The 13,971-nt window shown below is 29.8% G+C and overlaps 1 long non-coding RNA gene across 1 annotated transcript; it reads right to left on the bottom strand.

Moving 5' to 3' along the window:
- Nucleotides 1-4,284: 4,284 nt before the first annotated feature.
- Nucleotides 4,285-6,412, bottom strand: LOC120077586. The gene is made up of 2 exons (XR_005481790.1): nucleotides 6,132-6,412; nucleotides 4,285-4,857 (listed from the first exon to the last, which is right to left on the bottom strand). It is a non-coding gene; the product is annotated as an uncharacterized LOC120077586 (long non-coding RNA).
- Between the last annotated feature and the right edge of the window lie 7,559 nt (nucleotides 6,413-13,971).

Below are 13,971 nucleotides of genomic sequence, written 5' to 3' on the forward strand. Positions count from 1 at the left end.
ACTTGATTTTTAAACCATTGATAAAAAATAGATAACAAAGCAAGAAATTTGGAGGTGGGAACTAGTGTCTATATGCTTAATTTTAAAAAATAAAAACAAAAACAAAAAAGCTAAGGTCCCGCTTGGTAACTATTTTGTTTTTTGTTTTTGTTTTTTTTAAATTTAAACCTATGGATATTACTTCTACCTCTTTTATGTACTTTTTGGTTTAAAAAGCCAAGCTAAATTTTGAGAATTAAAAAAAGTCTCTTTCAAAAAAATATTTTTATTTTGAAATTTGGCTAAGAATTCAACAAGTGTAGATACAAATCATTGTACGAAATGTGAATGAAATAAGCTTAATTTAAAAAATAAAAAATAAAAAAACCAAATGAGTTACCAAATAAGACCTAAATGGTTACCATATGGAGCCTAAAATATTCATAGTTGTCTACCGTGCATTAATCTCTACCTATTTAATAGATTAATTTGACTATGAAATCATGCAAATCGATTAATTTTTTTACTTATCTGATAAGAAATTTGAAAACAAAAATTTTAAAATAAAAATTCAATTAAAATAGAGTTGTATTTTAAATTTTTAAATATTTATCCGAAGCACATTTAAAAATTTGATTTTAATTTCAACATTTATTTAAAATAGGTTTAACATTATATTTATAAATTATAAAATTAATTATATTTACCCACAAAAAATTAGTCAATATAAATCATTACTAATTCATAAACATATTTTATATTAAAAAAAATCGTATAATTGTTATTGTGGAATATTATATAGTTTATGATACACTATATAATATATATTTTAATTTTGAATCGATTTCGATTGCAGTGGCCGAAGCAAAAAAAAAAAAATGTTAAGACAAATATAAAAAGTGATGTATCATTTAATTAATGATGTGTTGATATGTTAGAAAGAAACTTTTGGAAGTTCAAAGTAATTTTAAAGAGAGATTTGAGAAAGAAGTTGATCACTTCTAATTTTTTGTTTGACCTAAGGATTCTAAGATATCTCTCTTATTTATATTAGTTGATATTTTGAAATTTTTTGCTAGAATTTTGAACACGCACGTGATCTACTGACTACAAATGTCGTTCTAGACTCATTTTTTTCAATTACACATTTTTCTCATATATACTAAAGAGCTCTACAATATACTCTAAGCATCTCTTACAAGTAATTTTTTTAGGATATTCTAGGACTGACTAGATAAATAACAAATTTAGAGGTTTCATTTGGAAAAATAGCAAATATTTTTTAAATTGTAAAAATGACAAATTCGAATTAAATAATAAAAAATAATAATGAGAAATTTTCATAACTATCCTCACTTAAAAGTAAATACCTACCATTCAAAATTTGAAGTTGGAGAGTTTCAAAAACGTTAAAAAAAAAAAATACAAATACACTATAACCAAACAATTATCACGTTAACCAATATTCATACAACATAAAAAGTAATTAAAATCAAAACTACCAACAACTCAAATCCCAAACAACAAGTAACTAGGATTTGAAAAAGCTTCTTTATGTGACCTTTTATTCTTTCTTCACTTTTCCTTTTCGTCACGCAACCACAACATACCATGTGAGGAACGAAAATCAGTCTTCTCAGGTGATCCCAACACAAAATCAAGGTGAGGAGAATCCCTTCCATTGCACCAATCTTTCACCTCCTCATGTATAATCTTTTCTAAAACTTGTTTACCTATTTAAGAGACTTCGAAACTGATATGGTTGTAAGAGGAAGAATGAGTATCACCTACATCTAAACCCTTCCACAAAATCGATAGTCTCATAGTCTTTTTCATAGGTAAAGAAACCTAAACCCTTACACAATCTTCCTTTTGGTTCATGTAATGTAATCTATTCTATGCAATGTTTCAATTTTTCAAGGTAAGTACTAAGTGTTAAACCTTTGGATATAATATATAGATCTTCATTTTTTTTATAAATAATTCAAGATTTTCCTAATTTTTTAAAATAAAAATAATGCATTTTAAAATAATATTTTATTTGTAATCTTTAGGCAATCCGAATAAATCTTTGTTCTACATATATTTTCCCTAACTTCTTAGGATTCTAAAACAAAAAAGCAATATATCTTGTTTATCCCTATCATTTAAATAATTTTTAAAATAATCAACTACTTAAATGCGTTCGAAGAAGGATTAAAGTTCTGAAAAAAGAGAAAACTGAAGAAACAATAAGAGTCAACGAAAGATGCTGGAATAACTAGGGGAAAAAAAAGGAAACAAAGAATTTTTATCCTCAACAATCCCAATAAGATTCTAATTGTTGGAACTATCTTTGTACACTGTCAATTGAGATATAGACAAATTGACTGAAGAAAAAAGTTTACTCTTAAATTGACTAATTACTTGTGTGAACCTTCATCCCATCGATCATAAAAAAGAAGTATAACTTGTAAAGTCATAGCAAAAACAGCGGAAGATAGCAAAATTGACGAATTACTTGTGTATCAATAACACAGACTTTTTTGAGATACTCATAAAACAAAATATCTATCAAATATTTTATCGAATCCAAAATTTAATAATAATAGTATGTCATGTGATAAAACATAACAATTTTAAATAAATAAACTTAATAAGATAATGTAAAATGGGAAGATTTACAATAAATTAAAATTTGAATTGAGAGAGAAAAATCAAAGATGGATTAATTTTGAATTAATTAGAAAAGTAATTAAACAAATCTATTATGATAAAAAATTGCCAATTCAAAATTCAAATGAGGCCACTTTTTTTTCTACCTAATTGGTTAGGTTGGAATTTGATAACTGAGGCTTGCCCATTTACCTGTATTTCTAATTCAGCAATATTCACGCTATAACAATTACACTGTACTTAATAACTTTGATGGACGATCAGATTAATGATAGAATGGGCATTATAAAAAAGGACCTCATTTGCATGGCATACGTTTAGCCAAAAATCTTATTGTTTTCGGATTTTGCCATAAATCCAAATGAAACATCACTTGCTATTTTGTCCAATTTTTCAATATTCTAATACTTGATACTTCTAGAAATCAGGCTTTTGTTTGGACTAGGCCCAAATACTTTTAACCCAAAAGCATGTTTATATTTCAACATGATATATAAGGCTTACAAAAATAATCAGAGAATATTAATGGTTAAATAATCATAAATACCAAATGCTCATAATTTTACAAAAAAAAAAAAAAAAAAAAAAAATCCTTTCATTTTCTCAACAAGGTGTATATACTATTTTTTTTATGATATATTTCATATAAATATCGTAACAATATCATGTTGATTCATTGTGTAGAAGAAAACTGAATAGTGCAAGAGATATATAAGGATAGGATTCAAATAGTGTGATGATTGAATCAAAGGTACATAATATATACAAGGTATATATGGATATATTGATGATTATATACTAAATAAAAATCATCGTTATATTTATTAAAAAAAATTGGAAAACAGCAAAAATGAAGAAACAAATGAATACCCATTTAAGATATTACCATGAGTCAGATATAAATTAGGCCTATTTTTTTTTTTTTATTGATTGTTTGAAGAAATATAACAAAGGTAACGTCTTCACAATAATTATGATGTAAAGGATATAGATGAATGAACCTAATATTGATGTGAAAAATAAATAGTTGGAATATATTTGTAAATAAGCAAACGAATAGTGGTTATGGAAAATAAAAAAAAATGTGTTTATACTAGGTAAACTAACTGTGGTTAGGGGTGTACATGGGTTGGGTTGAGGGTGTTTATTGAACCAACCCGAAAATTTCGATTAGTTAGGTTGGCAATCCAAAGAACTCAAATAAAGTCTCTAATCCAATCCAATCCTTCTGAATTGTTCGAGTTATCGGGTTATTTGAACACTTTATAAGTGATGGGGTAATATTAAGTGAGATAATATCACAAATGGAAAAAAAAAAATGATTGTTGGGCTTTTTGGATAATTCCACTTAGCCCAAGATATTGATCCAAGCTCTTAAATGACCCTTAATGTTTGACTAATCCTAACAACTATTATGTAAACCACAATAAAAATTATTACATTTAACACAATCAAACTCCTTTTTAAGATCTTGGCTAATGATAATGGAAGCCGACCTCTTACCAATTTCGAATTCCACAAGATTAACTACCTCCAATTAGGGCTCCTAAACAGAAATTGGGGTATATATAGTAACATTCTAGATTTCATTTGGATATTTGACAGGACTCGGATTTTGTTGGCAAAGGTTGATTTTCCTAATACCCAAAAGGCCCTCAATCGAATATCTAGTGTATCTAATTTTGTATTGTCAATTTTTTTAAGCATTCCCATGTTTTGAAATTAAAATAAAAGATGTAATTTTTTTCCTATTTCAATATAGATGTGATTTCAATTTTCCAATTTTATATCATCTCCATTTATCATGTGTTGATCGACTGTACCAACTATAGATGAGATATATTGAGAGAGAAGATACACTGCAATCTTCTCCTGGATTCTTTGCCACGCAATCTGAAACCCTAGCACCAAGCTCCAAGACTAATTTGACTTCTTCGCCCTTAATCTTGATAGGACCATCCATATTTCATCCAAAATTCCAATCTGATCGGATGCCATCTCCTTCTATCAAAAGGCCAGTTGCACCCTCTTCGACGAATGGAATTAAAACTGGTAGACTCATTCCTCATTTGAGTACTTCTCCCAGACCCTCTATTTTTACTTCTCCATTAGGCCTGTTGTTGTCTCTTTTCATACTTCACTGACATCTTCTCAGCCAGTTGTCTTATCTTTTGTGACTCTACAGGTGGAGAAGAAGCATCTAGGCATTTCTAAACAAATAACCTGAGACAGAAGGATTATGTTAACAGTTATATATAGTAGTTGCACGGGCGGCTTTCAGACTTGGTTGATTATGTGTTTCTCCAGTTTTAGAAGTTGAATGAGATTTTTGTATTTGAAGAATTACATTATAATTAACTTTCTTTTTTCTTTGCCAAATAATCTTACTTTATAATTATGGGAGGGTGTGTCGAATGGAATTTTTGTATTTGAAAAATTATATTGTACTTAACTTTTTTTTTTTCTTTGTCAAACAAACTTAGTTTATAATTATGGGCTTCTCCAATTTATTACACTATAATTAACTTCTTTTACTTTGTCAGCCAATCTTACCTTATAGTTATGACTTTCTCTAGATTTAAAAATCGAATGAAATTTTGAATTTGGATTGTATTTGAAGAAAAACATTGTAATTAACTCTTTTTTTCTTTGTCAACCAATCTTATTTTATAATTTTGAGTTTCTTCAACTTTAGAAGTCGAATCGAATTTTTGTATTTGAAGAATGTGATATTAACTCTTTTTTTCTTTGTCAAACAATGTGATATTAAATATGTAATCTTATTTGATCCACTTTGATATTGTATATATCAATTTATTGATAATCTTTTCCAAAATTGAGCTTATAAACACATTTCTCTCTATTTTGTTGTTGTTTCATATTGATTTTCTTCTATATTCATACCCTTCAAGTTCATGTTTCTAAACCGTCAACAAAATCCAATAATCAATACAATTGAAAATGTGAAGATAAAATCAAATAAACTGTCACTTGGATAATATTAACAAGGTAAGCAACTGCGAACACATAATATCAAGGATTTTCTCCCATTTTATAAGACTATATACATCAAAACATTTAATAATTTCAATCAGACAGTCATATAACTCCAGAATATTTGACAACACAAGCTCCATTCGCAATTTTTTCATAACAATCCATTACTTCCAATTGAAATTCAGTCTACATGATACACTTCATACAAAAGGGGATTGGGGATTTCAAAATTGTCAACTACAACAACCACATACAAGAGAAACTACATTATTCAAAGTAACAAAAGCAGTAGAAACATCCAGGTGAACAATAACCACAATTTGAAATTAGATGAACTAAAAGAAACTCAAATCAAACTTCAAATAGGGAAGGCGATTTTCAAACAGTGAGAAGGCATGAAATCAAAACCAGTAGACAAAATCAAAATCGAAACCACAAATTCGCATCAGAAATCTCTTAAATCTCTTCAAAATTGAAACCAGTAGATTTTGAAAACAAACCTATTAGAATGAGAGAATGTGACCAAACCAGTAGACGAACTTCAACCAAAAAATTGAACAAAAACCCTCCACAAATCAGCTTTAAAGAACTCCTGCTGAGCAAATCGAAATCGAATACTCCAGTTGAGAAATTCGAAATCGAAACCAATTGTAAATGAGAGAAATCCAGAATCAATCGAAATCTTTGTTGCAGAAAATTGGACGTTGAAGAAGAAGGAAAAATGCGGGAGGGAGAGAATTGCATGCTGAAGGTTTGGGATATTTATGGGGGTAGTTTTGGAATAAGAAAAAAAAATAAAATCTCTACAAAACACGACATGATACTAATGTATAATTTCAATTGACCACCTGATGCAATTCTCCAATTATTAATTAATTATTAATTTCATCATTTTGCTATTTTTCAAAATATGAAAACAATTTGTCATATTTTCAAATGAAACTTTATAATTTGCTCTCCCCATTGTTAGTCCAACTTCAAATATATCTTGGCCCAAATGAATAAAAAAAGGGGGTCACATATATCAAAGGACTAACAAGAAGAATGACAAATTTTAACTTTTCATTTGTAAAAATAGTAAATCAACATTTCATTTATTAAAATGACAAAATGAATTAAAAATAAATAATAAATAAATTTATAAAAGTCTAAACTACCCTTAGCCATACAAATGAGATTGTTATTGACTTATTACATAATTACACTGTAATTAAAACAAAAATCTAGAGACTATCGGTTGGCCATGCTCTATGCACTACATCGACCTCTTCTCCAACCAAGTTGCCACCATTTTTCTCTCCAAAATCGGCTCCTCCACCAACAAAGGCAACACCTCGACTTGAATTTTGTCTTCATTCCTTGCTCCATCAAATGTGGCTTCCTCTCCTTCCTCCAATACTTCACAATCAACTTCAACTTTGGCCCCCTCTCCATCAGCTTCATTTATTGGTCCTTCAGAGCTACTAGTGATCACTCCAATCTCATATTCTTCTATCTCAACTCCTTCGACACAGGCTCTGTCATCGACCTCAACTCCTAACGATGGTGTTATCTTGAATAGAATCATTGTCCCTAAATCTATCATAGCAACCATAATTTCCTCCACCCTATTACTTTAAAGGCGATTGGCCAGTCTTCAGTCTCGGTTCTAAATTTTTCAAACTAATTAGAAAAATATGATATTTGATTGTATAAAATTTTCAAACTAATTAAAAAATCAAAATGCATAAACATAAAATAATTTGAAAAAAGACTAAAAAAAACCAAACCAAATAAATAAAATAATATTTGAAAAAAATGGTTTAGTTTTGATATTTGAAAAAAAAATTGATTTGATGAATTAAAACAGTGGAGATATTTTAGGAGAAAATAAAGATTTATGATAAAAGAAATGTGCAAAGGAAAAAATTATTTACACTGTAATTCAGATGAGGGTTTTGTAGTCATAAAATGTATTTTGAAAGTTTTTGGTGTTGGGAATGTCCTAAAACCCACAATTCGTAAATTTCATGTTAAACATTCTATTTATCAATAAAATATTATTGAGTATCTTATTTGATAAAGTTGTTGATATTGCATTCTATTATGAAAATCGAATAAACCTATCCATGGCTATAGTATGAATACTTTAACTCTATGTAGTGACATAAACAAGATCAAATTAATAGTATATAGCCTAATGGTCTATAAGTATATGGATGAAATTAGGTATCTCATCCTGGTTACACTATTAGATGCGGCCTATTTTGTATAGGTAATACAAATGATGTGATCCACAGATCATTCATGTAGAGACATGTGAGTGGAGACATCCTATGCATTGAGTTTGCATAAAGACTGGACCTCGAAATAGTCAATTTTCTTTAAAACGACCGTTTACTGTTAAAACTAACTATTTCATACTCAAGTAACTTATGATAACTCGATCTTAATCCTAAGCTAGCTATGAACTCTTGTTTATTCGAGATTGTCCTTTGATCTGCATGGGTGAGAGTAGTCCAACAGCACTGCTCAATGAGCCTTCCATTTTGGGGATAAGATCGGATAGATAACTAGGGATATAGCCTTGCGAGATGGAATTCACTCGTACTTGTCTTAGAGTTAGCAGATAGGTTGTTCCCTTAAGTGCTGATTCCTGGTCTTTAACAATTGGGACCCCACCCTCTTATGATAGAGAGGGATATGATTCATAAATGGTATTATGAATCAATTGTTCATTAGAGGGTCAGTGGGAGTTGAACAAAATGTATTTATAGGGGTAAAACAGTAATTTTGACCTAGGTGTAAATACGAACGACCTCTGAAGAATCGATTTACTGATTATGGTTAACATGGACAGAAATACATCTACAATGAGGAGAGTGCAACTATCGAGCTATAGTGATATGCCTTAAAAGTTAACGAAAAGTAATTAATTTTTAAAGAGTTTAACCAATTGATTACAAATAGTTGGAGCTCATGATCCATAGGTCCAATAGGTCCCTCTACTAACTCATAAATTGGAATAATAAAATTGAGTATTGATTGGATGAATTTTGAATTTAGGGTTATGAATTTGAAATGTTCAAATTCGGTTTTAGGGTTTTCAATTGATTGTATACGATGCAATTAAAATGTTTAATTTAGTCGAAATTAAAATGAGATTGGAGAATCTATTGATATTTAAATTATGATTTAAATATTAAATTGAATCATATTGGTGGAATTGGTGTTTTATTAATTTAATATTAAGATATTAAATTAATATTTTTTAATTAAAAGGTTTAACTAAATTTGGAATTGTTTTTATTTAAATTAATTTTATAAAACTAATTTTTTTAAAAAATAGTTTTATTTAAATAAAAATAATTTTTTAAAAGAAATTTGAGTTAGTGGATTTTTCCCAAAAATTGAAAAAATCCCTAACCCTTTGGTGTTTTATCATCAAATTCCACCATAAGTTCTTCAATCAATTCCAAGTAGGAGCTGTCCTACATGCAGCCATGTTCTAATGCATGAAATCAGTCTATATAATGAAGCTTCATGCATGGAATTGAGAAGGATCTCTGAGATTTTATCCAAGTTGCTGCAAAACTGAAAACCCTACTACACCCTCTCAAGTTCATCCTCAATTCAACTTAATTAGAGTGTTTCCATCACATATTCCTTCTTGAGCATAGTGGAGAAGATCTTGTTAGTGGTCTATCTAAAGAATGAAGCTCAAACTTGTGGAATTGCTACTGAATTCATGGAGAGAACTATAAAGGTATTGTCTTGTAAAAACTCTCTTATGAAAACCTCATGAGTAGCATGTTTAAAACTCAAATTAAATGTAGTTTAAGTGTTTATTGATTCTGAATTCTTCTGTTGCATGTTATATTACTCCTTCATTTGGCGATGCTCCTAATGAGATATTTATGTTACCTACAAATACACTGTAATTGTCTCCAAACTACGCCTAACAAATACAATAAACATAAAAAGAAATATACTTGAAAACTATGAAGCATAGACACAGATACAGATATGAGATATGGATATGATAGGATACAGTGATATGCCAATTTCTAAAAAACTAGGATACTAATATGTAGAAGATACATTTTCTTTTTTCTTAAAAAAAATCTAGGATATAGATAAACTTAGCATACAAGTTAATGACAATAGTACAAACACTGTAATACAATACAAAAAGTAACATCTAAGATATTGAAGTAAAATAGTCAATAAAATACAATAGAAAAGTGACTCATATTGATTAGAGAAGAAGAAGAAGATTAGAGGGAGAAATATGCAGATAAACCAAGAACTTATTTGTTAAATTGTTGAAGATATTTAAGTGGAATATATAATTGTGGACTTTGTGAGGACTCAAATGTGAAGATGAAGATTAGATGATTCTAGGGTTTGGTCTTTTATTTTTCTTTTCCTTTTAGTTTTGGTCTCGAGTAGTGAGCTTTTTAAATAGGCTTCCTCGTTTTAGATTGGGAAAGATTAGATGAGTTGCTTATCTTTTTTTCTTTCAAAAAAGGTAAGCATCAAAATAGATACGTCAATCGCGTGTTAGATATGTATCCGATAAGTATCTGGAAGTATCGGTATCTGATACGTGTCTGATACCGATTTTTTGCCTCACATGAAGTATCTATGCTTCATAGATTGAAAATCAATTAACCAAACCATCTAAATCGCTTTGGAGCTTACCCAAAATTCTGTAACAATACTTTTTCTTGTTCTAGGCCCAAAATATTAGTTTAGAAAGTAAGAGTCGGACTAATAAAAACTTTATCTAAATAATTGTATTCATGAAGAAAGAAACTGGTTTAAATTGGAATATGAAAATCCTAATTAAAAATTGTCAATTGAAATTACTAACAAGTTATGATGTATTGTTGATGTTAATCGTGGAGATCTCACGAAGAGAAGAGAAACAACCAATATTTGACGATGGTACATCCTTCCTTGATTGAATCTGTCAAGGTAGGTTTAAGACCCCTAAGGGAAATTGGTTAATACTGGTGAATACCAACTCTGTCAATATGCTTGGCCCACCTTTTCACGATGATTCGATAGGAATCACTTTGGAAAGAAGAGACTTTGTGACTTAAACTCTTAGTCGATGGTCAATTAAGTTGAGTCTTTCATTTATGTACTAGTGGATTTGATTGATTAAGTTAAGCCTTCAAAGTAGACTTGTTGTCGATTGAGTACAAAAAATGAAATTAGAAAAAAAAAGATGAAAATTGAAAAAGATGTGTTTGAAGCAACAAAAACTTCAATAAATCGGAAGTCATAGTAATGGTTGTTTTCATCACAGTTGCCATTGAACAAAACTCTTAATAGTTGAACAACCATAACAAGAAAGCGTTCAATATAGAGGATGAAGAAAGCTAAAGCTATGTTCAAAATATGATATCCAAACATTCAAAATATTTTAAAACTCGTGAATCGAGATTAAGATTAATAGAAAGTATAATAAAAATAACAAGTCTCAGTTATGATAATTAATATAATATGATATTTTAAATTTCAAAACAAGATTTGAAAATTAGTCGATGTACAAGATTAAAAAATTCAACACAACTATTAAATCTTATTTGAAAATCCAAAACAACTATTAAATCACAAGATTTATGGCAAATTATCTGCCTGAAATGATGAGCTTAGTTGACATTGATAGTCTATTGGGATATATAGTTGAGCAATTAATTACAATCTCATTAATAAAGATGTCGAATTAATTATATTGCAATTAAAAAGGACGATGAGGGTGTTGGGATTTGTGCCCTAAATTCTCGTGTCCTATAGTTTGTAAACATTTTTGTACGAACGCTTGTGATGTATAATATATATGATATTTACTTCACTTCTTGATTTTGCATATTTAGATGGTTTTATTTTGCTACAAACCAATAAACTTAATATCCCCGGTTATCTTTATGTAACTTAAGCATGTATGTAGTGACATACGAGTGGATCATGTCTTAAGTGACAACCAAAATGGTCTGTAGTATATGGATATAGGAGGGAAATCTTATCATGGTAACACTATGGACGTGGCCCACTTTGTGGAATAGTTACAAGTGTTGTGACTCATAGATGGTCTGATCCTGATCATTGATGTAGGGGAGATGCGAGCGGGAGCGTTCTATACAAAGAGTTCGTATAGACGATGGCTTAGTTTTTCCTACACGATCGCTTACCTTTTCCTACACGATCGTATACTTCACCTAAATGATCAAGCATTTTGTCTATACGATAGACAAGCCTATCTTCCACTTGCTTGATTGTTGTATACGATCTCCCTTCCTCATCCTCTCTACCAAATCTGAACAAAACCCATCCTTTGGATTTTCACTCCAAGAATACTGAGGGCTCTGAGTGGTGGTGCCGTCCCCGCTTCTTTCTGTTTGTGTGGAGACTGTACGAGGTAGACGATTGGGATTTGCTGAACGATAGCTTACCATTTAAGTGAAAGTGAGATTTTTTGTGAAGAATAAGTCTTCAACTGGTATGATCTCTCGATCTCTTATTTATTGTTCCTTTGAGCATGCCAGTAATTTAGCGTTATGAATGCATATTAGTATGTTTGAATGTATATGTGGAAATTTTGTCACGATGAATTGGAAAGATCCATTTCCGCTCGTAGGTACTCTTGAATAAAAGTTCCTTCAGAGGGCCTTTTAAGGTTTTAGAAATTTGGACTCACGTGACTTTCATGTGTTTTGCTATAATTCAAAAAGATCCCGCCTTTTGCTATTTTTCCAAATGATAGTATAATTATTGCTATATACCCGATTAACTCTAGACTAAATGATGGTTCACGTAGACAATCCCAAAATGGAGTTAACATATCTGATGCATGGTCATTAAGTCATATAAAATGAAAAAGCCCAAATAGTGTTGGGAATGTCCTAAAACTCGCAGTTCGTAAATATTGAAAACATATTCTATTTATCAATAAAAGTATCATTGAGTTGTTCATTCAATGAAATGTTATTGATATTGCATTCTATTATAAAAATCCAATAAACGAATACATGACTATAATACGAAAACCTATAATATGAAAACTTTAACTTTATATAGAGACATAAATGTGGATCAAGTTTTATTATATAGCCAGAATGGTCTATAAGCATATGGATGAGATTGGGTACCTCATCTTGGCGACACTATTGGAGGCAACCATTTTGTATAATCATACAAATGATGTGATCCCAAAATCATTCATGTGGAGACATGCAAATGGGGGTATTGTATCCAAAGGATGTTTACATAAGATCGGACCTCGAAATATAACTACTGTTTACTGTTAAAATTAACTATATCAAATTCGATGCCCTAGGGTAACTCGATCTTAATTCTGAGTTAACTATAAACTTCTGTTTATTTGGGATTATCCTTTGATTTGAATAGATGAGAGTAGTCCAATAGCACTGCTCAATAAGCCTCCCATCTTGGGGATAAGACCGAATAAATAGCTGGGGACATAGTCCTGCAAGATGGAATTCACTCCTATCCAATTTAGGGTTAGCAGATAGGCTGTTCTCTTAAGTACTGATTCCTGGTCTTGAACAACGGGACCTTGCCCTCTCATGATCAAGGGGGTCATGGTTTATTAGTTGGACTATAAACCAATTGTTCAATAGAGGTTCAGTGGGAGCTTAAGAAACAAGATGTATTTACAGGAGTAAAATGATAATTTTGACCTAGTTGTAAATCGAACGACCTATGAAGGATCGACTTACTGATTATGATTAAAATTGACAGAAATATATCTACAGTGAGAAAAGTATAACTATCGAGCTATAGTAGGCTGTCTTGGTAGTTAACAAATATTGATTAATTCGGTCTAAAGAGTTTAGCCAATTAATCTCAAATCATCGGATCTCATGATCTCTAGGTTCATAAGGTCCCTCTACTAGCTCATAAAATTATATCTTAGATCAGTGAATTAAGCGGCACTTCAAATTCAATTTAAGGTTTGATTAATTATATTTGATAGAATTAAATGTTTAATTCATCAAAATTGAACGTAATCAGGGAGATTAGAATATTTAAATATTGATTTACGTGAATAGGATTCATGTATAAATTAGGTGTTTAATTAATTTAATATTTGATATTTAATTATTTAATTAAATTCGTTTAATTAATTGTGTAAATAAAATAAGTTCAATTCAATTTTGTAAAATTCAAAATCTGTTTTGAACTTTTCAATTCCATTTAGTTTTGGTGAAAATTAAATAAAAACAAAATTGAATTTGAAAAATTTGAAATTAAATTAAAAATTGGAAATTCCTCTTTAGTGGAGTTTTCTAATTTTTCTAAAGTTTGAGTGGTTATCTTCTTAATTAA

This window comes from Benincasa hispida, chromosome 5 (genome assembly GCF_009727055.1).
Source record: "Benincasa hispida cultivar B227 chromosome 5, ASM972705v1, whole genome shotgun sequence".
Taxonomy (NCBI): domain Eukaryota; kingdom Viridiplantae; phylum Streptophyta; class Magnoliopsida; order Cucurbitales; family Cucurbitaceae; genus Benincasa; species Benincasa hispida.